The 22,911-nt window shown below is 31.4% G+C and overlaps 1 long non-coding RNA gene across 1 annotated transcript in view; it reads right to left on the bottom strand.

Moving 5' to 3' along the window:
* The window catches only part of LOC142318352 (uncharacterized), a 261,964-nt gene that overhangs the window by 54,509 nt on the left and 184,544 nt on the right, over positions 1-22,911 (bottom strand). The gene's annotated exons all lie outside the window — the stretch shown is intronic.

Here is a 22,911-nt window from a genome sequence, read left to right as displayed (position 1 = left end):
AAATTTTGTAAAAGCAATGAAGAAGGATAGTCCCGGATTTTTGTACATCAGGCAGAAATTTACGAATGTAAGTAAAGGAAAAATTAAAGAAGGAATATTTGTTGGTCCTCAAATAAGAGAGTTGATCAAAGATGATGTACTTAACTCGGTGTTAAATAATGTAGAAAGTGAGCTTGGGTTTCATTTAAAGACATTTGCAAAAATATTCTTAGCAAAACAAAAATCCGACAATTACCACGATATTGTTAATATAACTTCTTACTTCATACAGAGCTATGGGATGTAATATGTCTTTGAAAATACAATTCCTCCACTCATATCTGGATTTTTTTCCGGACAACCTCGGAGACGTAAGTGACGAACACAGTGAACGTTTTCACCAAGACATTTCGGTGATGGAAAGCCGCTGTAAAGGGAAATGGAATACTAACATACTAGCCGATTAGATTACTCTTGGACATTACTTTGGGATGTGCCTGAGGCTATTTATAAAAGAAAAGCATCAACGAAATCATTCTAACACAGGTATGGCCATGCAAAATTATAAAAAAAATTAGAAAAAAATTCAATTATAAATTCGATCAATACTACATTTTGAAATAAATTTATCGTAGGTTGATCTCGCCAAAAAAATCTTTGTTTTCAACATTAAAAAATCAATGTATTTCCATTAAAATTACAATAAAAAGTTTGGAGTACCTAGTAAAATTAAAAAACAGCTGACAACGAAGTTGTAATACTTTCCTGGCAACAGATATTTATTCTTATATAGTGGAAAAATAATGATGCATGAAAAAAGTTACCTTAAAGTTAAAAAAGTATAAATAATTTTTAAAAAAAAATTTAACCCCAACAGTACTCCCAAAATATTTTTTGGAGTCACTTGTACTACTACTACTTTTTTTTTGTTAAAGAGTTAGAGGAACCCCATTTACGGGCGCCGAAGCAGTGTCGGACTCGCTGACAGGTTCCGCAAGATCATAGGTGCGTATTGTATTCCTGCGCACTACCGATTAAACCTCCACCCCTGACAACCCCGTTCCTGGTACAGCTACGGTGTATTTCATCAGGAAGGGGCTAAACCGCACATACACACAATCAAACACCACTCAGAAAGTCACGCACACAAACAAGATCGCATAAGGCAAAAGCGCACCAGACACGCAACACAACTTAACAGCAAATTACACAGGTCGCTACACATCACAAGTCACATCCATCTCCTTAACAACAACACATTCGTCAAAACTTACTCAGCATACAATAGTAACACACCAATCGCACACCATGCGCGCGCACACACACACACACAATCGCATCATAGACACATCCCTCAACAACACACTACCTCAAAGTAGTAACTACTACTATGTAGTAATACTAGTAGTAGTATAAAGTAGTACAATATTACTACTATGTCTTTTTTTTAAGAGGTGAAGGAACCCTATTTCCGGGCGTTTAAGCAGTGTCGAGCTCGCTAACAGGTTCCGCCAGTTATAACCAAGGGTATATGTATACCTGCGCACTACCGACTAAACTTCCACCCCTGGTTTCCCCCTTCCTGGGACTGCTTATAAAAACATTTCATCAGAAGAAGGGGAAATCGTCCGCACACACAGTAATAATAAACTAACAGATGTCACACACCACACAAACAACACCACTGGAACAACAGACACACAACACGTGAAAACAGACACCGACAACAACATCGCACATCACTTACCAGTGGCCACCATCAGACGCACAAGCAGAATATCCCCGGCCTCATCTCACCCAGGCGATCCCCACACCTACGGGGCACCCCCTAGGCACTCAGCCGAGAACCTGTACGACCCCGCGCCTTCTGGGGCCATTCTTCTCTGCGGGACTCCTCATATAAATGCAGCTTCCTCATGACCGTCCTGACGAACCTTTCCACAGTCTTCCAATGGAAATATTGACTAAAAGATTTTACCAACAAATTGCCCCGTATATATGAGTCTCTATGCCGCATTATATAAAAATCGATTTATTCAGTCAAAAGTTAGTAAGTTTCAACACGCTAATACATGTACATACGTACGTACGAACATTACCCTCCACTTTTTTTTTGGGGGGTCCCTGTGTCATCAAACGTCGAGAAATGCAAAAAAATCCATACCCTATTTTTTAACTGATACCATACTTTCCTTTTCCTTGCAGCATAGCTATAGACCTAAGAAGCCAGGAAAGTAAAAACTTTATAAGCTTTGTATGGCGATGAATAAATCGCCATCGTTAACAAATAACCTTAGCTTCCCTACCTTGTTGTCAAACAATAGTAATATAAACTATAAGAGGAGAAGTTCAATTTTGGGGGTAGCTTTGACAGATTAAGGTACCAGCCGTAATCCAACATTCCTTATTAAATCTAGCCTTCTTCTGGACATATCGCTAATAGTTTTCCCTCATTTTAAATATCTTTTTCCCTTTCATGTTATGCCACGGAGGCTTGTTATAGATATTTCCTTGGCCATTAACCAGATATACGTACTTGAAATTTATTGTCATAAAACAAGAAGATTAGGAATGTTCAAAGAAGTAAGATTAACTATGTTCCCTTTCTGTACCTGTGAAAATAGAATCAAAACAATAAATTTATCAGCCTCCTTTCTAATACGTTTTGGAAAAACGTAGGCCTGATGAAGTCAGCTACAAAGAACAGTTTCAACTAGATATTTGCAAATAATGCTCGATGTATTATGAAATTTTCTCAGTAATGAAATATCAGGATTTCATTTATTTGGTTGTATGTATGTGATGTAGATATCAAATTTTACAGTGTATTTTATATTGGTAAAACCTTACTTGTAAAGAAACTTTATCAATATGTAACCATGAAACTGTGCGACTCCACACATTTGACTGAGTGTTGACACATCGAACCTCCTATATATACATATAAATATCTACACACACACTCGCGCACGCACACACACACACACACACACACACACACACACACACAGAGAGAGAGAGAGAGAGAGAGAGAGAGAGAGAGAGAGAGAGAGCGAGGGGGGGAGACAATATATATATCTTTGTGTGTGCGGTGTACACATTATAGATATAGAGAGTGAAATATATTAAAAGAAAGTAATAGAGATAAAGAATGAAAGACATTAAAGAAACTGAATGACAAGACATAAATATTCACGCAAAAACAGATGTACTCATACTTATCCCCATAACACAGAAAAGCAAAACATAAACATAAAGAAAGAGGGAGAGAAAACGAGTGAGAGGAAAGAGATGAACAAGCATTTTAACTCTCCCTTTGTCTCTTCAGACAGAGAGATAGCGACAGACGGAAAAATAAAAGAGGGCCGTAGAGTGACTGAATGGTAGAAGACTGCACTGAGGAGGCCACGTGTACCGAAGGAACTGTTTTAGCATAGTGACCTCCCTGGCTTTAGTCCAACACAGAAATAATAGCGGTCAGAGATAAACTGGCAAAAACACTAGCGCGCGCACACATACACATACATAAGTGCACGCGTGTATATAACATGATTGCAAGATGTAAGAGAAATTGTTGAGAGAGACAGAATGAAAGGACAGAAAACATGCACGTCTTTGCTTGCATTCTACCGTCCGCTCATTGTAGGATTCATGCATCCAAGAATAAAATAAATGCATCTAACTATTATAAAAATACATTCACGTCTAAATTATTTCTAAATGTTATCCGTACAATTTATAATACAAAATATTACGTTTATATTTCAATGAATATATCATCATAAAATGGATCTTTTTAGAAAATTATTTCAGTGGAAAATAATATCTTTATTACAAACTAATACTGTGACTGAAAATACTTTTTCAAATTAACTTAAAGATCTTAGAAAAATATTATACCAACCCGTTTCAGAATAGAACATTCATATTACAAGGGCGCTTCATCATCTGTATCAGTAATACTGGTTTGAAACTGAAGAAAAACTAACTTACAAAACAGACTGATTTAAAAAAATATAAACCAAAAATAAGTCAAATAAAAAATTACGGTATAAAAGGTTAATTACAATGATAAATCAAAATGTTAATTATACTATTTTCATACTGATAACTGCAGTAACCTGGCACTATGCAAAAAGAGAAACATCCGATCCTAAGCTCCGTTATTATTGCACAAGATATCACGTATCTTTCTAGGTAGATTAAACTGACGACGTAAGTTTAATCCAGAAATTCTTACTGGTTAACTGCAAATAAACTGAAAAAAAATTACTACAATAACTCATAAAGAACAAGGTTTAATTCTAGAAAAACTTCAATTTGTTTTCCATTTACGATACAACTTTTCATATGCAACAGTTAAATTTGTTAAAAATACCAAGACATGTTTTGTGCGAGTGCACTTCAAACATATGTTCTATCAACAAAAGGTTACAGCCACAATTATGGAAAATGAGAAAATCAAGCAAAATGATATATTTAGTAACAAACTAGGAAATATTATTTGTAATTTTGTATAAACTAATGTGATATTCGTATTCAAATTTATTTGATGATAAAAATTTATTTAACAGTAGTCTAGAAGAAGGTGCGGTGTGCATCAAATGACATTCCATCCGCATTACTTGGTTTAAATAGATTATCTGTATGCTATAAATAAAATTGCATAGATATCCAAGTTAAAACAAAAGAAAATAAATTTAGGTCGAAGAAACTAATTTAAAAATACGAACGAATAGCAATCGTGTGAGGAGATACACAATCAAAAATCCTGTCACTAAATTTTAGTGAAATTCTTTTTATGTAAAATTTTGGTTTTAAACAAAAAATATTTTATAATAAAATAAATGACTAATCCTTTCAACTCCTACTCCTCATTGACATCAGTTAAATCTCAATCAGTACTAAATAATGACCCATTTTTTAAACCCCCCTCGACATTGAGCCAATTAATTCTCAATCAGCATTAATTAACTATTTCCAGTAATCAAAACATTATTTTTTTTAAATTATTGATTTGTTAACACAAAAGACTTTCAGATCTGTATTAAATAATGTATAAAGAAATATTTCTCACTTGAAATTTTCCTCTGGTTATTTACTTTGCTGAATACAAGAAACATGATGGAGTAATTAGTTATAAATATTCAGTAGATTTTTAATTTTAACAGCGTACATAATTATTTAGTAATATGTTTTCTAATACGGAAAGAAACTGATTACTATCATCAAACCTTTGTCGAGTACAAGCTCTGATGCAACAGAGAATATATGTAATGTAATGACTGATGACGATGTCATAAACTGCTCTCCAGGCTGATAAATATAAGTATGTGCATTTACATTTTCCGGAAACGTAAGTTAGTCAGTAATATTAACTGATAAATATTTATCATAATTTTGTTAAGCATCATTATATTAACTATAATGATAAATGTTTACGTTATAAAACAAAAGTCACTCTCGAAAATGACTGTTATTCTCCAAAATAATAAGCCCTCTCATGCTAAGATTAAGTGAAATTTAATAACCGGGCTGGCTGGAATTTCGCTCCGATCTGGCTCCTTTTTTCATACGCTACAAAATTAATTTCTTATTAGTACAAAAAATAGTAATAAGCAGAGCAATGGTATTGAACATTTATTTGGTTCACTTTATAGGCTAGTTATAAGCATCATTACTAACAGAGAAATAAATATTTATCAGAGCATTTTATACCTCAGATGCTTTATACGCATTACTTGATAAACTACAAACCGATAAATAAGTAGAAAAACCAAACCAATAAATAAACAAGTAGTTTTAGCTTTTCTATCGATATACAATAAAATACACTATTCTTAGTAGGAATCATATAGTAACATTAAATTGAAATATAATTTTTTTCTAAATGGAAAAACTACGAAAACACTGTCCATTAGTTTTGTATTTTCATATCTAAACAAAAATGCAAATAAAATCATATCAGGAATTTTTTAAAAGAAATTGAGTAAGAAGTTTTCAAAACAGATTTGAGCGCAATTTATGAATCAACAGACATATACTTTTGAAAATTTTTGCATTCAAGGATTTTTTCCAACTTCACGAACAGAATATTTTTCGAAAATCCCAAATACGATAAAATTAATTAATAATCGACAATTATTCAATGTCCTTAAGCATATTAGACGACCAACTATTAGGATTGAAGGCGACCTGACATAATTCGCGTATTACTTCGAAAAACGGCATAACTCTTCTCAAAAACAATAAGAATTCCATTCCGAGCTTACTAAGGAACGTTAGAAGTGAGGTAGTTTGAGGAATTATTTTTTATTACCTTCTACACATAGGAGAAAATAGAACTGCAAATCACCATTCAGATTCGACCAAAATACAGCTGATATTCAACCCTATTATTGCCCCCCTTTCACTCTGTTCATTACACTGTTTAGATAATGAACATCATTACTCACAGAGAAATAACTCAGATCAGCGGATCTTTTTTATACAACAAATGATTTATATAGCCATATTAAAAAAAAAATAGTGAAAAATAATGTGAAGCCACAAATTCGTTGGTACCCCTTATTGTGAGAACCAATGAATTTTAATGAATTCAGTAAAGGAAAATAATTTTATACACATAGGTAAATTCTCTAAACTGTTACTTTTTTTATAGTCAATCATTAAGTACGTACATTTCTCTACTTCTATCTATTCTATCCAAATGTTTTAAATTTATTACAAAATTTTATATTCTCAATTTGTCTCTTTTATCTATCCTAATACTTATCTCCCTTTAAAATCAATTGTGATCTAACATTTTTTCTAGCATTAAAGAAATCAATCCTGGAAACTATAAGATCCATGATCTAATATGCTTAAGCAACGAAAAGTAACATAGAGTAGGAGAAAGATGGTAATACTGTAAAAGGTAATACTGAAATATACCTGTTTTTTTTTAAAAACGTTAATTAATATGTCATTTAAGAAGAAAGTAATCAAATCTTTTGGGAGAATTATTTTTATGACGAATATTATTCGATTAATCTATACACCAGTATTCACCAGCTTCCTTACCCCGCAATCTGTAACAGTCTATCTAACTTCAATTGAAACGGTTACAAAATATTCTTTTTTTAAATTTCTCTCACAAAATTCTTTCATCATAAAAACCAATATAAAAGCATAATATAGAAATATTACTCGTACAATATCAGCAACAAATAAATCTTATAATTAGAAATACTTCAATTTAATGGAACAGAATTAAACGGTTTGTTCTAACTATTTTCTTCAAAAATAATTTTGTTTTAATTTGTTTAATCTCTCTCTCTCTCTCTCTCTCTCTCTATGTGTGTGTGTGTGTGTGTGTGTGTGTGTGTGTGTGTGTGTGTGTGTGTGTGTGTGTGTGTGTGTGTGTGTGTGTGTGCGTGTGTGTGGGCGCGCGGGCGCGTGAGTGTTTCTCTGCCATCGGCATACCGATATAAAGAGTAAAATGGACTATTTCGACTGTTTTATCGGTTTATAGTAATGACGATTAGAAATTTGCGAATTATCTACGAAAAAAATCGTTTCAAACACAATCGGATTTTAAAAACGTATTTCTTAATTTCTGTTCTGTATTGGTTTTATATTATAAGTAAAGAATAATATTCATAATTAGAATTCTCTTGAAAAAAAAGTGATGAAATACAGGTAGGGGGTTACATTGAATGAAAATAACTTTACTTACTGTAGATTCACCCCTCTTTCATAACCTTAGCAGGTTATCAATCTTGGACAAACCCTCCCTATTATAATGTTAAAAAAAGATGTCAGATATCTAAGCAACTATTTCAATGATGAGATTAAAATGGTAAAAAGCTCAGATCCGGTCTCGTATACCCCCCTCAAAGATATTCTTCCCGTTTCCTGTTAAAAACCTGTTTTTATTCTATACGATAAAAAGAGGAAAATGGATCTATAACTCACAATATCCTCACGATTTGCAAACATTATTAACTTATACAATTTTTCCCGATCGCAACTCCAGTCAAACATGAATAATTTTCCGTGTATTTTTTAACATTTTAACAGATTTACACCGTTATTTTCTCTAAATATATATACAAATGATGTACTATCAAATTAATCTTTTATCGAATCAATATCATACATTTATAGTCTGTATGACGTGACAAAATACTGTAATGATATTAAAAATACATAAAAATTACCTTTAAATAACACGATATTATATAAATAGTACAATAATACAAAATAGCTTCTTACAGCAACACGCAGTTTCTTTCTCTAACATGGAGATAAAAATTTAATAATCACAAATATTATTTATTCATGCTACCTATTTGTTTAGGTACGTTATACGTTAATAGTCCTTTAAATTTAGACTTTTAGAAGTTGGTGTTAAATTTAAAACAACCCACAACTTTCTAATTGTAAATTTGACTTCTACTTCAATAAACCGAAATACAAAGAATTCATAATCTTCTTTTTACCTAATGTGTTTCGCAATCTTTTCAACTAGCGAACAATAAGCAACCCCTACGGCCCGATGAGATGAGGATTATATGTATGACATGTAAATGAAGTTTAGTCTTGTACAGACTCAGGCCGTCATTCCTGAGATGTGTGGTTAATTGGACCCTAACCACCAAAGTATACCGGTATCCACTGTCTAGTAATCAAATCCTGAATGCTGAACGTAGTATCCAATTGTTATAAAAGCGACTAACTTTTATTAGCATTTGAACCTCAATACCTTCGACTTCGAAAATCAACTGTTAAACTACTGACTTGCGACGCGTTAACCACTAGACCAGCCCGGTGGGCTTTAAACTTTTTAACATTATATTTCTAACTTTTAGATTACTTTTATAAGTAGGTTTCGTTTTAAAGTGTATTTGTTTTTGATTTCTTAGTTATTTTAGTAAAAAAAAAGCTTACGCAACAACCAGAGGTGTGAAACATGTCGTGATAAACTAAGGAAGAAATCTAGAGAACGACGTAAAGATATTGTTACCGACCGTAAGCTAATGCTCTCTGGAATGTACAAATAAGTATTTTTATCTCAAATTTTCCAAATAATTTTCTTAAACTTTTTCGCTTAATGTTATGAACAGGATAAATGACATCAGACCACGTCACAATACTACGATATAATCAGTCGAACGATAAATATTACAACTAAAATGAAGAAAAGATTCTAACGTATTTAATTATGTATATAATAAGAATATAAATTTTAAAAATGTAAAAAAGACATTGGTTTAATGGAAAGCCTCTTTTTTTTAAGCGAATTAAAATCAAGGTTAAATAGTAGTATCTAGAAGCATTAAATAACAGAAAATTATCTATAAATAAAATTCGAAAATAATGTAAATCTTTAGCCTTTATTACCATTAGCTGAATTATCCGTTAGTTCTTCGCACAGAAAAATACTAAAATTTTAAGTTATCCCCTTTTAACATTAAACTTACCTCTTTTAGGATTAACTGTCCATTATTTACTCGGGAAATGGAAAAATCTGATGACCAGAGTTCACCAGAACTCAATGAGGGGTTATTTCAGTGAGGGCTTTGAATTTAAGTACATAATCTACATAAATTTTGTATCTCAGTAGTTCATCATTTCCAAATTATATGTTTCCAGCATTTTCGAATTACAGAATAAAAATAATTTTTCCTATTTTAGGTTCCTAACGATGTTTTAAAGGAAAAATCTAGAAATATTTATGTTTTTAATTTCATAATTAGTATCTATCTGTGATGAAAATTTTATTTTTATTCGGTTGAAAATATAGCAACTGGACTTAATGAATCCGTGTTTTTCCTGCTTTAAGGTTTGGTTAAAAGGAAAGTCTTTAATTTTTTCTTCTAATATTTTTCAAGCCACTTTCAGAATTGAACTCTGAATTCTAGTTTCTAGCACAATTAGATTTTAAAAAATACAGAAAGTATGAAATCCGTATTCAATTTTGTAAAATTAGTGATGATTTAAAGGAAGGCTGATGAGTGTTTCCATAGAATGTTTAGTTTTAACATTTCTGCTAAATTTTAAGATACTATTACATATTAAGAAAATATTTTACGATTGTGTTACAAAATTAATCTTATTTAGTACTCAATGAGGTGCCGTAAAGGAAAATTCCTGAACTAGGATTAAATATTACTCCGAGTATCATTGAATCAGATATTCTTGACAAATGTTAATGCTGAAAATATCTAAAAGGGAAATTCTTAAATTTCTGTCAGGTTTCAAATCTGCAGCTTTTTTGGTTTTGGCAAAACTAATTATTTAATTGTATAACTTTGGATTAGTAATCGAAAATCGTTTTGTTTACTATAGAAACAGACCTCTTTAGAAATAATTATGATATTTTCCAGCTTTATAACTATCAGGGAAATGTGACAGTTGCTAACGAATAAGGCAGTGAGGGTTTTTTATTTATAATGTACATGTAAATAAATAAATCGTTGGCTGGAGCGTTATGTTGGGTGCAAATATTTTCACAATTTCCCCAGTCGTTTCGTTGCGAGGAGTAAATCTCATTTCTAGTGACATCATCTTGCTCTATACGAGTAGATAGAAGTTAATAAAAAATAACTGATCAATTATTCATTTACAAACAAAAATGCAGTTGCCCAAACAAATTAAATCTGAACGTAAATATCAATCAAGAGAAATATAGATCCTGTACTTGTACATATTAATATTCATACTTTTTTCATAAAGTTAGAGATAGACCTTAATTGATTTTAAAAAATGAGTGGTAGTACAAATTTGTAGCGCGAAATGAAATCTGTCAGAAAAACTTGATTTCACTGAACTGTTTCAAAGAAAAATATCCTTAGGTAAAAAATATGTATAAAATTATTTATATATTTAAATTAAAAGTAATTGAATTTAAAGTAAATCAAGACACAGTGATTACCTTCTTACCTTCCAAAATACCCTTCTTGAATTTTCTGTAACCCTCACTTGAAATCGCTACACTTTTTAAGAATCTCTATTATAGTCTTAATATATAACAGGGAATTATAATTAAAGTAGATGTTGGAAATATTTCTTTATAAAAATCGCTTTTTGGAAAGTTTTACTCGATCCAAAACAAAAATTTCAGACTATAAATGTAAAGGTAATGCGATTTAAAAGGACGGCCGCCTTGTTTACGCAAACAAAATTTTAGTGAAATCAATCTCATGAACACCTTCAATAAGAAAAAATATAATCTTCAGGAAGAACAAGACGAATACAACAATAATTCCTTTAAAAACTGAAACTCGCAAACATTCTTATATTCAAGGATCTATCATTCATAATTTGTATTCCATCATATTCCTTTCTATCAAACGTAATCACTTATAAATTATAAGTTGAATTCAAATAGAAAATTAGTGAAAAAAAACATAAACACAGAATAAGAAATGAACTTCTAGTAGGAAACTGGAAGAAGGATAAGAATAATAAAAGTGATTGAAAGAAACTTTTGATCATTTAATGAGAATTGATTATAAAAGAGTGGCTGAACAAATGTTCAGGAAATAGAAGATACTCTAGAGAAAAACATTTAAGATTAGATTAGATAATAAGAAAGATGACACTATGAAAAGTGTTTAGATATTCCAAGAACACTGAAATAAGATTTATGGAAATATATACGATAATACGTAAATGGAAGTCGTCTCTCAAGGGCGTACCCGACTTCCATTCGAATATAAAGAAAGAAAGCGAAGATAAATAAAAATATTATTCATAATAAATAGCCACTAAAAAGAAAACTACAAAGATAAAGACTTCCATAAAATTTAATATTCCACTTCAATTAAATTATGTTATGACCAAAACTTTTCTAGCATTTTCACATTACTGAAATAAAAAACATAACATTTGTTAAATTTATTCTTTTTCATAAAATGGAACACAAAAAAGAAAAATTTTTACATAGAATTAGAGAAATGTTTTTACGAATCACAGTATATATGATACTTCACAACCTTAATAAAGTTTAACCAATATGACCACTTTTAAAAAATAATTACGTCACTGTTAAACACATGGTGACTCTCATGTTACCAATGGATATTTAACTATTTGATGAAATTCCAGCCGAATCTATCAATTTAAAAAACCTTAATTTAGCAACCAAGATTTGATATTTTCAAAAAATATATTTTTTAAAATATATAACAAAAAATAAAAGAGCTTGGTCTGGGCATTTCAAATAAGAACTACAGACCTTGCAGGTAGTTATTTACCAGCCCAAATTATGTAAAAGAAATTTTGCTCGCTCTATATGTCCATTAATTTCATTAAATCCCCCAAAAAAAATAATTTAAAAAAAATCAGAAAAAAATTGTTCTTTTCACTAATTGCTATAAGCAATAAAAAAAAGAAATCCCTGTTGTAAATATATAAAGAGTATTTCTAAATACCGAAATCATTCAGGTATCAAAAGATGTGTAAACTACATAGCCTGCCTGCTGATATTCATTATACATTGATTTATTTTTTCTTGTATCCTTTCACATATCACAAATATTTCACATTATAATGTTATAATTTATGTTATTTACACGTAATATAATTTTATTTCACGTAACAATTTACTTTGGGTTAAAAACCAATGGGAGAAAAATAAAATAATATTTTTTTAAAAAAATCTTTATTTTAAAGAAAAATTTAAAAAAAATTACATTACTCTCCCCCTTTTTTAAGTCGAACAACCGAATAGGTTGCTCCCTATTTCACGTGAGTCACAGCTAATAGAAAACTGTAATTCAGACCAAATATTGGCAACGGTTTTGTAGTTACGCAAAATGTGAAACTTAATAAACTTTAATAATATGTTATAAAGAATCTACCAATGAATGAATGAATATAAATACAAAGGGCGTCAGGAAAGTTTTGCAATACGATGGAACGGATCATCAAAGTTAGTGCGTGATTGGCAGGTTGGGACCTGCACTGTAGCCGCTTTAGTACTGTCTCATTGTCATTTGTTTTTTAGCAGTTTTAATGAAAAGAAGTGTGATGTCATCGTGGTTGAAAACTGATTAACCGGTAATGCTGTGCTGCAATTTTGCCTTAAAAACGCTCCAAGGTCAGGCCGACCGCCTTCGTCTGTGACCAAGGGAAACGTTGTTGCAGAACATAAAATGCTTGAGACAGACAAGCACGTGACATACCATCAAACAGAGGTGTCCTTCGGCTTCACTAACCTTTCGTACTATTTTACTAGATCTCTTTCAGGTTAGAAAGCTTTGTACCCTTTGGGTGCCGCATAACTTGACCGATGAGATGGCACGCCGTGTTTCGTGATGTTGTAACATTTGAAAAGGTTTGTTAATGGGAAATATGCCTGCCTATGTGAACAGTATTGTGGCAGGTGGCGAAACTTGACTTTACTATTATGACGTCCCGTCCAAGGCTTAGAACAATGTCTGGTGTTCAAAGATGAGGAAACCCCCTGTGGATGTTTGAAAATCCAGATCAGTGAGGAAGAGAACGGTGGCCGTATTTTTATTGCGAGAGGAGTTTTAGAGCGAGTTGTGTAGGAAACTCAAAAGATACATACAGTGAAGTGGTTCACCGAAAATCCTTGCCTAAAATTGTTAAAGCTCTCAAGAACTTCTGCTCAAACTCAAGAATGTACACATGGTTTCTTCACCACGATAACGCTCTAGCCCATCACTTCAAAATTTGCTCCGAGTATTTGGCCAATACTGGAAAAGAACTGTTTGAGTATCCACTCTGGAATCTTCACTTCACTCCATGTGACTTATACAGGATGAAAGATCATAACTATAATTCACAGTTTAGCAATAAATAAACAGCATCTGTGAAGTAGACTGAGCCTGTAAACTCTGTGATCTACTACAAAGAGGAAACATCAAAATGTACATCACCTTATCTGAGTGCACCTGGCAAAACATCGGGTGATTAGGATTGCTTTTCTTATAGATAATTAGCTGAAAATGGCATTAAACGGCCCTCAATTTGTGCCTTAATGAGATACATGAATATATTAAATGATAAGAAGAGAAGTTTCACTGCTCTCCGCTAAAATTCTTTTTACTGAGCTGGATCAGAACGCACTAGCAGCAAGCTGTGTTACAATAAATAATCTTATATAAACAAAGATTTTCATGTAACAGCATATGGACAAACAGCAACTATAATAAAGGGTTATTAAAGAAACCTGCAAGCAAGAAAAAAATAAAATTATATTACGCAAAAGAACCACCATTTGCAAAGATGAACAAACAAAAAATTGTCATGAAACAAATGTAAATTAATTTATCCTCGAAGTGAAATATAAAGAGTTCTCAACAAAAATGAAAACAACCTTTAATTACACCGTTAAACAAAAGTTAACATCTTTCAAAACTTTTAATAGTTATACCTCCAGGGTGAAACTGTTCGTGGTCACTCATATTTGCCACGCAACAGAGATTTTAGCATGGTCATAAGGGCTTTAAGCATCATAATCGGTTTTACTGTATGGAAAAAATTTCAAAAATGGTAATCGACAATTCATTGAAGTCAAAAATGTTGATGAAATAAGTTAATGGAGATGATATTCTTTATTTTAAAAATTAGTGGAAACTGTATAATAAGAATAAATCAGTTATCTTGAGACATTTGGAAGAAAATTTCCAAAAGAACAGAAGTCATGTACAGTGTTAGTAAGTTTGAACACTTCACCTATGACTCAGAAAAGAAAAAATCATTGTAGCTGGCAATTTTAATATCTCTATCATTAAATATTTTTATTTATGAAACATATAAATTTACCTCCAATTCAGTTTCCTTAGAGTAAAGCATACTCTAACAAAATTCCTATGCATCAAGCAAAACTTAACGATAATCAAAAGTGCATGTATTAATTCCAGAAGAAACAGACAGTTTTATAAACAGACACTTCAGTGGCATGGAACTTAACATGGATGACGAAAATTGTGACCCACAGTGAACGTTTGTACATTACAAATATTTCATTATAAATTTTTTTTTTTTTTTTATTAAGTTTATTTCTATTTTTTGTAATATATTGTCATTTCAGCTGCTTTATAGCGATTAGTAATATGGTACAGTACTTTACATTACACATTATTTTTTTCTGTTGTTATATCAATTATCGGTTAACAGCGAACATAATTTAATTTAGCTTAATTTCTACTAGAATATTAGAATAAACGTTTATTTATATTACTGGATGATTAATTAACGTTTAACTTTCACTACTTTACTCCTGTAATGCAGATTATAAATTACAGGTTTTGTCGAACTTTTCTAAAAAGAGAGGAGTCAATACCTTTTAAAGGGGCGTAAATTGGCAGAGATTGATTTTATTTTTATTTTATCATGTACAATTAAAAAGTAGGGCAAATGAACACTTGTAACCTAATGTCAGCATTATAAAAGCAGCTTTCAAAAATAAAAACGGTTTTTGTAATTTTTCTCAAAATAAGATCTGATTGACTGAATCCCTTTTAGCATCCCCTGTTTCAGACATCATCCCACAGGTAATCACTGCTTGATGACACTTTTTTTTAGCGGTTAAACCTTATTTTGACACCTTTAATAAGATGACTTAGGAAATTATCCATTAGCAGCAAATTACATACGCTCAATAACCTTTTCCAAACAAGTTTTATTCAACCGACTGATCATCTTAACTTAATCGCTTATCGAAATTGTCTCTTTAGATAGCATATTTCTTTTGAGTACATATACAATTACTCTACAAAAACTATACTACGTTTTTTTTTTTTGTACAGATAGTTATCTACAGAGAAATTTATGAATTATGATAAACATATTTGGACTAATAAGATTACGCCAACCTTTTATTAGACTATATGCTACATTTTTAAATCGGCGGTAGCATTTATTTTCCATAATAATGTTTGTATCACCCAGGAAATAATCATTTTAAATAAATATTTTTCGTTGAAGTTTAGAAAACTCAGTTTACGGGCAGGACGAGGAGAGAATGCTGAACCGGTGACTGGTTTCTTGCTACCTACGACGGTACTGCTGCAGTACACTATCCCTTTCGTTGTACTATTAATAGTGCCAACACTATTTTAAACATCCTAGGTAGAACTAACACACATTTATATGTTTACGCTTTCTAAATATTGACGAGTAATAATAATATTATTGTTTATAGAAAGCCTGCATCTATCTATAATAATTATGGTATACACCTTAACTTTAGAGTATCGTGGCTTGAAAGTTCACGTGCCATTACACGAACTACGGTAAAAGTTATCAAAATGATAAATTGAATAAATATTAAAATTCTTTAATTTCAAATCATGGAGTTTATTGTAGTTATCAATAACACAACGACAAGTTACATACTTCCGGAAAAACTAATTATTCATAACTTCATTTAGGAAGCGTGTATTTAGACACATATCATTGTAAATATTATAACTGTATCGTTTTTCAATACATATGTTGTTTTAGTATTTGGATATTGGCCCTGGAAATGACGAAGCATTATAAGTTTACTCCCATGTTGTTTGTGTGGTGAGCAATTGTTATCATTATGACACAGAGTTAAAAGATAAAGCGTTATGTGAATAAGATAACGTATTATCACTTGTATGTATGATATAAATATGAATACGCCTATTCTTTAATTGTTGGCGCATGTACAATAATTATAGTACATTCAACTATATCATACTAGTATTTTAACTTATAATAATGCTTAAAAGAAAGAAAAAAAGAATTCATTAAAAATTAATGAATAGTTTAAGAAAAAAATAACTAAAATAATATTTTAACTACACGTATTTTATATTTATTTATTATTTTATATTTACATATATATTTTTACATATTTTCTTCTTGTTACTTACAGACATGGTAATAGTTCAGTCATATCATAATCGTGGATGAATGAAGCCAATTGATCATTTTTACTGTAATGGATTCTTCGTCGTAGATATCTTGAAAAAAAGTTGTGAAGGAACATAATGAATTTTTATGTATACAGAGCGTACCACGATGTTCTCCAAAGACTTTCATAACCTATTCTACTCGTGAAAATAATGGAAAAAGTTCATATAAACATACGTCCTAAAATACTTCGTTTGCGAGTTACGGCTAATGAAAGATTTCGCTCGGATTTCAGCTACCACGGTGAAATGAGGTCGTACTGATATTTTAAGGACGTTAATTAAGGGGGAAATTTAGTGATATTTTTATGGTTTTTAACCTGAAAATCGAATAAGTAGATACCAGAACAGTATCTGCAGTAGTTTTTTTTTTTTGAGAAATCGGATATTGACACCAATAAATTGGGGTGAAACCCCCCTTTTTTATGTTTGATATACAATAACTTTTTTAAATGGGTAAAAATGTATAAAACTTTTTAAAAACAAAACTTGTAGAGAATTTAATTCCGAACAAAATCATTTAGAATAAGTTGAATAAAACAAAGAAAAGTTAGGAAAATTCGAATTTTGTTTAGAAACTGTATACTAGACCAAAGAGCATTCATTATACGTACCAGTTTATAAAACATGTTCAAAATCAGCCCGTCATTTTCAAACATTTCTTGGTACGCTTCTATACTGCTTTTGTTGCTCTTTTTAGTTCTTCAAAGCTATCTTTAACTTGCACAGCTTCACCTGATACGGAAAATTAATTCCTCACGAGAATGTATTTTTGTTTTGTTACGATATTTATTATCCTCAGACGCAAAAATCCAAAGGTATTAGATAAGGCGATCTTGGTGACCAGGAATGTGGAGCTCCATAACCGATCCATTTCTCAGGTAAATGATGATTTAAGTGAGTGGAAACGGTACAAGTAAAATGTGGAGGCGCGCCATCGTTCTGGAAATACTTTGCGCTTCAGCGTTAATGGAATATCTTCAAACAACTGCAGCGATTCTTCTTGAAAAAAGAGCAAGCTGACCTCAGGATTTAACTGGCCAGGTAATATGAACGGTCCAAACAGCTGATTGTGAAGAAGGCCGCACCGTACATTGACGCTAAATCGGTGATGAAAATTGCCTTCCAATTTCGTGAGGATTTACTTCTGCCAATGTTGCGTGAGTTCTGATGCCATCTCGAGTAAAATTTGCCTCGTCGGTAAACAAAATATACTTGTAGAGTTGTAGAGTTGACTACTTCAACCCTGTTGTCTATAATCCAGTTACATCCGACTACAACCTACCGACCGACCTATTCCGGAGTTACATCCGACCGACCTATTCGGTTCAGTCGTTACAAGAAAATCGAAATGAAGTTCTTTAGCTAGCTCCCCTACGTGATGATGGGAGAGCGAGCATCTATTTGCATTAGAAAGCAGCACCACTCTTAGCATGATGTCGGATGTTTACAGCCTCTGTCCCCAGTCCGATGGCCCAAATCATCATAGTCAAGGCATCTGCAAGATTCCGTAGAGGACACGGCTTTATGGCCGCCACCGCTACAGTTGAAACAAAGCGTAGATCTGTCTTGGACGCAATAAAATTCACTCCTGTGACCAATACCCCCAAAAACGATAGCATTTGTTCTGAGACTCACTCCTTCTGAGATGTGTCAAGGTCCAAGTCCTTGACACAAATAGACTGCAATCTGATGTTCCCACTTGCGTCTTCTCAAATCAGCCGATTTGAAAGTCGAGAGTTCCAGCGTACAAGTCCTAGTAAAACCAGCTATTTTTACACGGACTTGAATACTAGATCGTGGATACCGGTGTTCTTTGGTGGTTGGGTTTCAATTAACCACACATCTCACGAACGGTCGAACTGAGAATGTACAAGACTACACTTCATTCACACTTATACATATCATCCTCATTAATCCTCTGAAGTATTATTATCTAAACGGTAGTTACCGGAGGCTAAACAGGAAAAAAAAGAAAGCACAAAACCAAAGAAAGCACAAAACCAAAGAAACCGGGATTTTGTTTCATGGCTTTATTTATTTCAAATTGTGCCCATTATTTTCATTTGTTTTGGTTCTGATGTTTGTACGTGATTATGTATGAAAAATGCTAACCTGTTTAATGAAACTTGAATAGTGAATTAATTTTAACCAGATATAGCAATTTACGCAACTGAAATCTGTGATGTCTGCTATTTCGTAATTTGATATATTTACTGTGCTGCTCCTCTGATGAAAAACGAATATTTAGAATTTACATGCTCACTTTACAAAAATAAAAAGTAAAGGGAAAAGAAATTAAATTTACTTTTTTTTAATTCAGTTCTTTTTATTTACTCTTTCAGGTTGCGTGTTAGCAGTAAATTTTAAGCTGCGAATATTAAAGCAATTAGAATTTTATATAAATTTACACAGAATTTTTGAAATTTCAAACGCAGGAATTTATTTCTTTTCCTTTGAATGGATCAGTAAAAGGTTTAAAAAAAGATTAAAGCAAATAAACAGTTTTCGTATGAAATATTTTTTAATAGTTAAAAAAAATAATTTCTTTACAACTAATAAATAAGATATAGTACCTGGGGAATCTTGTATATAACTTTATTAAAATAGAGTAAACTGTAATTTAGTAAATGTATTATTTTCGAAAAATCATTTACAAAATTGTTACAGTACAAACTCGGATATTTTATTTCGTTAGTAAATTACAGTACTGTTTCTCATCCACCGAGTTATACGTATGAAGGTGTAAACTAGATAAACCATAAAGAAAAATCTTATGCTATAGCTATACTTAAAAAGAAACTGAATGAAATAAATCATCACACCGTGAATCGGCTCAAATGGAAGTCTAAAGATTCTTTATATGATTACTACAATACTATAAGGTCTATTAATATTCATTTTATACAATTTTTTTTCAGCAAAGAAAAATGAGTAAAAATAATTGAAAAAAAATTACACGCTATTGAATTTACTGAACTTTTTAATTTTTCGAAACTGAAATCTTTTGATATATTATTTAAAAATATTTCTGGTAAAATATTGTATCTATTGGTATCACTGTACCAATCTACGAATATAATATCAAAATAATATCTATCGATAATATCATATTACTATTATATTTAAGGTAGTATGCCCCTTAAAGATGTAAGAAAACGTTTTCCACAATAACACATGTGCTAAGCTTATGAGAAATAAAAAAATACTAGTATCTAATTTTTTTTTATTGATGATTAATTAAAGACATAAATTCAAAGCTTGCACGATGGTATATGAAAAAGAAACTGTAACGTATGAAAAATCAGGATTTGGACCCGATCAGGGTACAGAGTTTGACGATTTCCGTGGTAACTCATCCGGAAATATCCAGATTGAAAACGCATAAATATTGTCTTCGTTCCTTGAAAATGAAATTAATACTCTCTTAAAAACAAAATTTACGTGCAATTAAATGTTTAACGGGTAATTTTCGCAATTTTTAAAATAGGTTATTTCGAATAAAACACAACTATTCTTTTGAGATATTATCTAGTGGGACCAGGGATAATACAGGGTTCTTCAATCCAGTTCTTCTTTATCTTGGAACTTCTGACTAACTCAGGAGATAGTAGATGTCTTCAAAAATAAAGACGGTATTAAAAAAAAGGGGGGGGCATAGAAAGCATGAAGACAATCAAGTAATCAGATGATCGTTAGATTTTGGCGTATTCAGATGAGGAATAACTAACTACTCATAAAGGAAAGTATTACAAGTATGAGGAAAGTACTTGAGGAAAATATAAAATTCATTAAATTTAGAGTTGGCAAAAAAGAAAATTAATATTGTACATTGCTGGAAAGAGAGGTTATACAACATGTAAAAGCATTTAAGTTTAGGAATATATGCTATATGGTGAAAGTAATAAGCAATAAGCAGAATATCTGTGGAAAAAACAGCTTTAGGAAAGATAATATGATTATTGATAGTAAGAAGCATTCAGTTTAAACTTAGAAGGAGATTACTCCTTCTAAGTTTAAACTTAGAAGGGACGGTCTATAAGGAATGTATTAAAATATGGATCTGAATCGTGGGCGGTCAGAAAGAAGGAAGAAATGTACTTAAGATAGTTTTGAAATATGACTGCAAAGAGAGTAGTGAAAATGAATGGAACAATGAGGAACTATTGCAAAGAATAGGAGAGGAACATTTAATGAAGATGATAAAGAGGGGAAAAACAGTTTGATTTCGTATATTCTAGTAGATATTGTCGTCACTGAAGATTTATAGAAAGGAAAAGTAGAAGGAAAAAGAGATTCAGCAAGAATGATTGTTAACCTTAAGATTAGTAAGTAATTAGTAAGTTTCCGTCAAAGAAGAAATTTAAAGACCAGATTTAACTGCAAATATTTTTATACGAGTACAATATAAAATTCTTTGGGTTTTAGTGTAGATTATTCCAAAAACTTATTAATATTTAGTTAAATTTCACGTTATACTAGCCTCAAAAAAGCCGTCAGATGAATGTATTACAGTTCATTACACCCAGACTCAAGCAAACTACTCATGAGATATAACCATTTAATGAACTCTATCGGGAGGAAATATATCTAAAACAAGAGAACTCTTGAAGGAATAATTCTTTAAGAGAAAATTTAACCAGCTCATCTTGGAAAAGACAACGTAAAATAATCTAAATTATTATCCTCAAGAATCTATCACCCAGAAAAAGAAATCATATATCTCGATGTTGAAGCGTCACCTTCAACATTGAGAACCGTCGTCACCTCAGAAATGAGCCTAATATTATTAATCTGCCTTAGACTCTATGAATGGCATTATACTGGAAGTATATATATATATATATATATAGTGTAATGATTTTAGTTATTTTAAGGGGAATTGTAGTTACTAATTTCAATATTTTAGGATATATTTATATTAAATTTTTTTAATGTTTATTTACCACAAATCCATTACAAAAACCAATACCTAACGACTACTTTGAACGAAATACAACTAATATTAAATAACAAAACATAATACTAATAATTTATATTTTATTAACTAATTTACTACCTCTTTGTAAAACAAACATTTTGATAAAAATACTATTTTTCTTAAATTAAAAATGCAAAAAAAAACCACTGAAATGAGATGAATATTACACATAAAGCAATCAAAAATATTCTTTGATTGATGCCAAAATATGTATAATGTTACATCTGTCGTTGAAATAAAGATTCTTTTTTTTATATCACTAGAACTACTTATATTTTCACAGCAATCTTTCGCAAACTAGTAAATACACTCTACATACAAAAGAGATGAAAAGAATGTTTTAAAATCAAATCTTTTTGATGTTTTATAGGTCTTTTATATTTAAAATAAAATATTTTGTAAAAAGTAACTAACTTCTCTTTGAGATATAAGTACTGTTAAATTTAAATGCAAGGGCATGCGTGATTGTGAGTGCTGTTTATATTTAGTAATGAATGCAGAAAAAAATTAGTATTCCATTTAAAGTTGCTAACTTTAAAGTTGGAACTTTGATCAAACACATACTGTTCACAAGCTATTTTTCTAATCAGTAGATGAAAAAAGTAGAATCTACTCGTACATCCAACCCAACCTACTCCACATAGCGCAAAAGAACGTATAGAACAATTATCCAGTAAAGTCCATCGAAAAAATTCTTATTATAAATTACTAAAATACGTTAATGATGACCAAAAGACTCATTCTTCCCCAATTCCCATGTTCCTCAATACAACTCTTTGATATACGGCTTTTGTGTAGGTTATGATATATAAAATATATTGCGTGCGAAAAATATCGTATAAACTCTATCAGTTTGATGAGGCACGGGGACTCTCTCGTCCTCTTGTAGAAAAGACCGTAGTCCAGGCGAGAATGCTCGTTTGGGTGTTCTCGATTGAGGCAAACAAGGCATAAAGACCGATTCCCAGCTCCTAGGGTGGGGGAACAGGGACGACATAGTTGAGCCTGGTAACCCTACTCTGGGAGTTAAGAGGCAGGCATTAATAGTTG

The sequence above is a fragment of the Lycorma delicatula genome, chromosome 1, assembly GCF_047948215.1.
Source record: "Lycorma delicatula isolate Av1 chromosome 1, ASM4794821v1, whole genome shotgun sequence".
Classification (NCBI taxonomy): Eukaryota; Metazoa; Arthropoda; class Insecta; order Hemiptera; family Fulgoridae; genus Lycorma; species Lycorma delicatula.
This window is presented reverse-complemented; position numbering and strand designations above follow the sequence as displayed.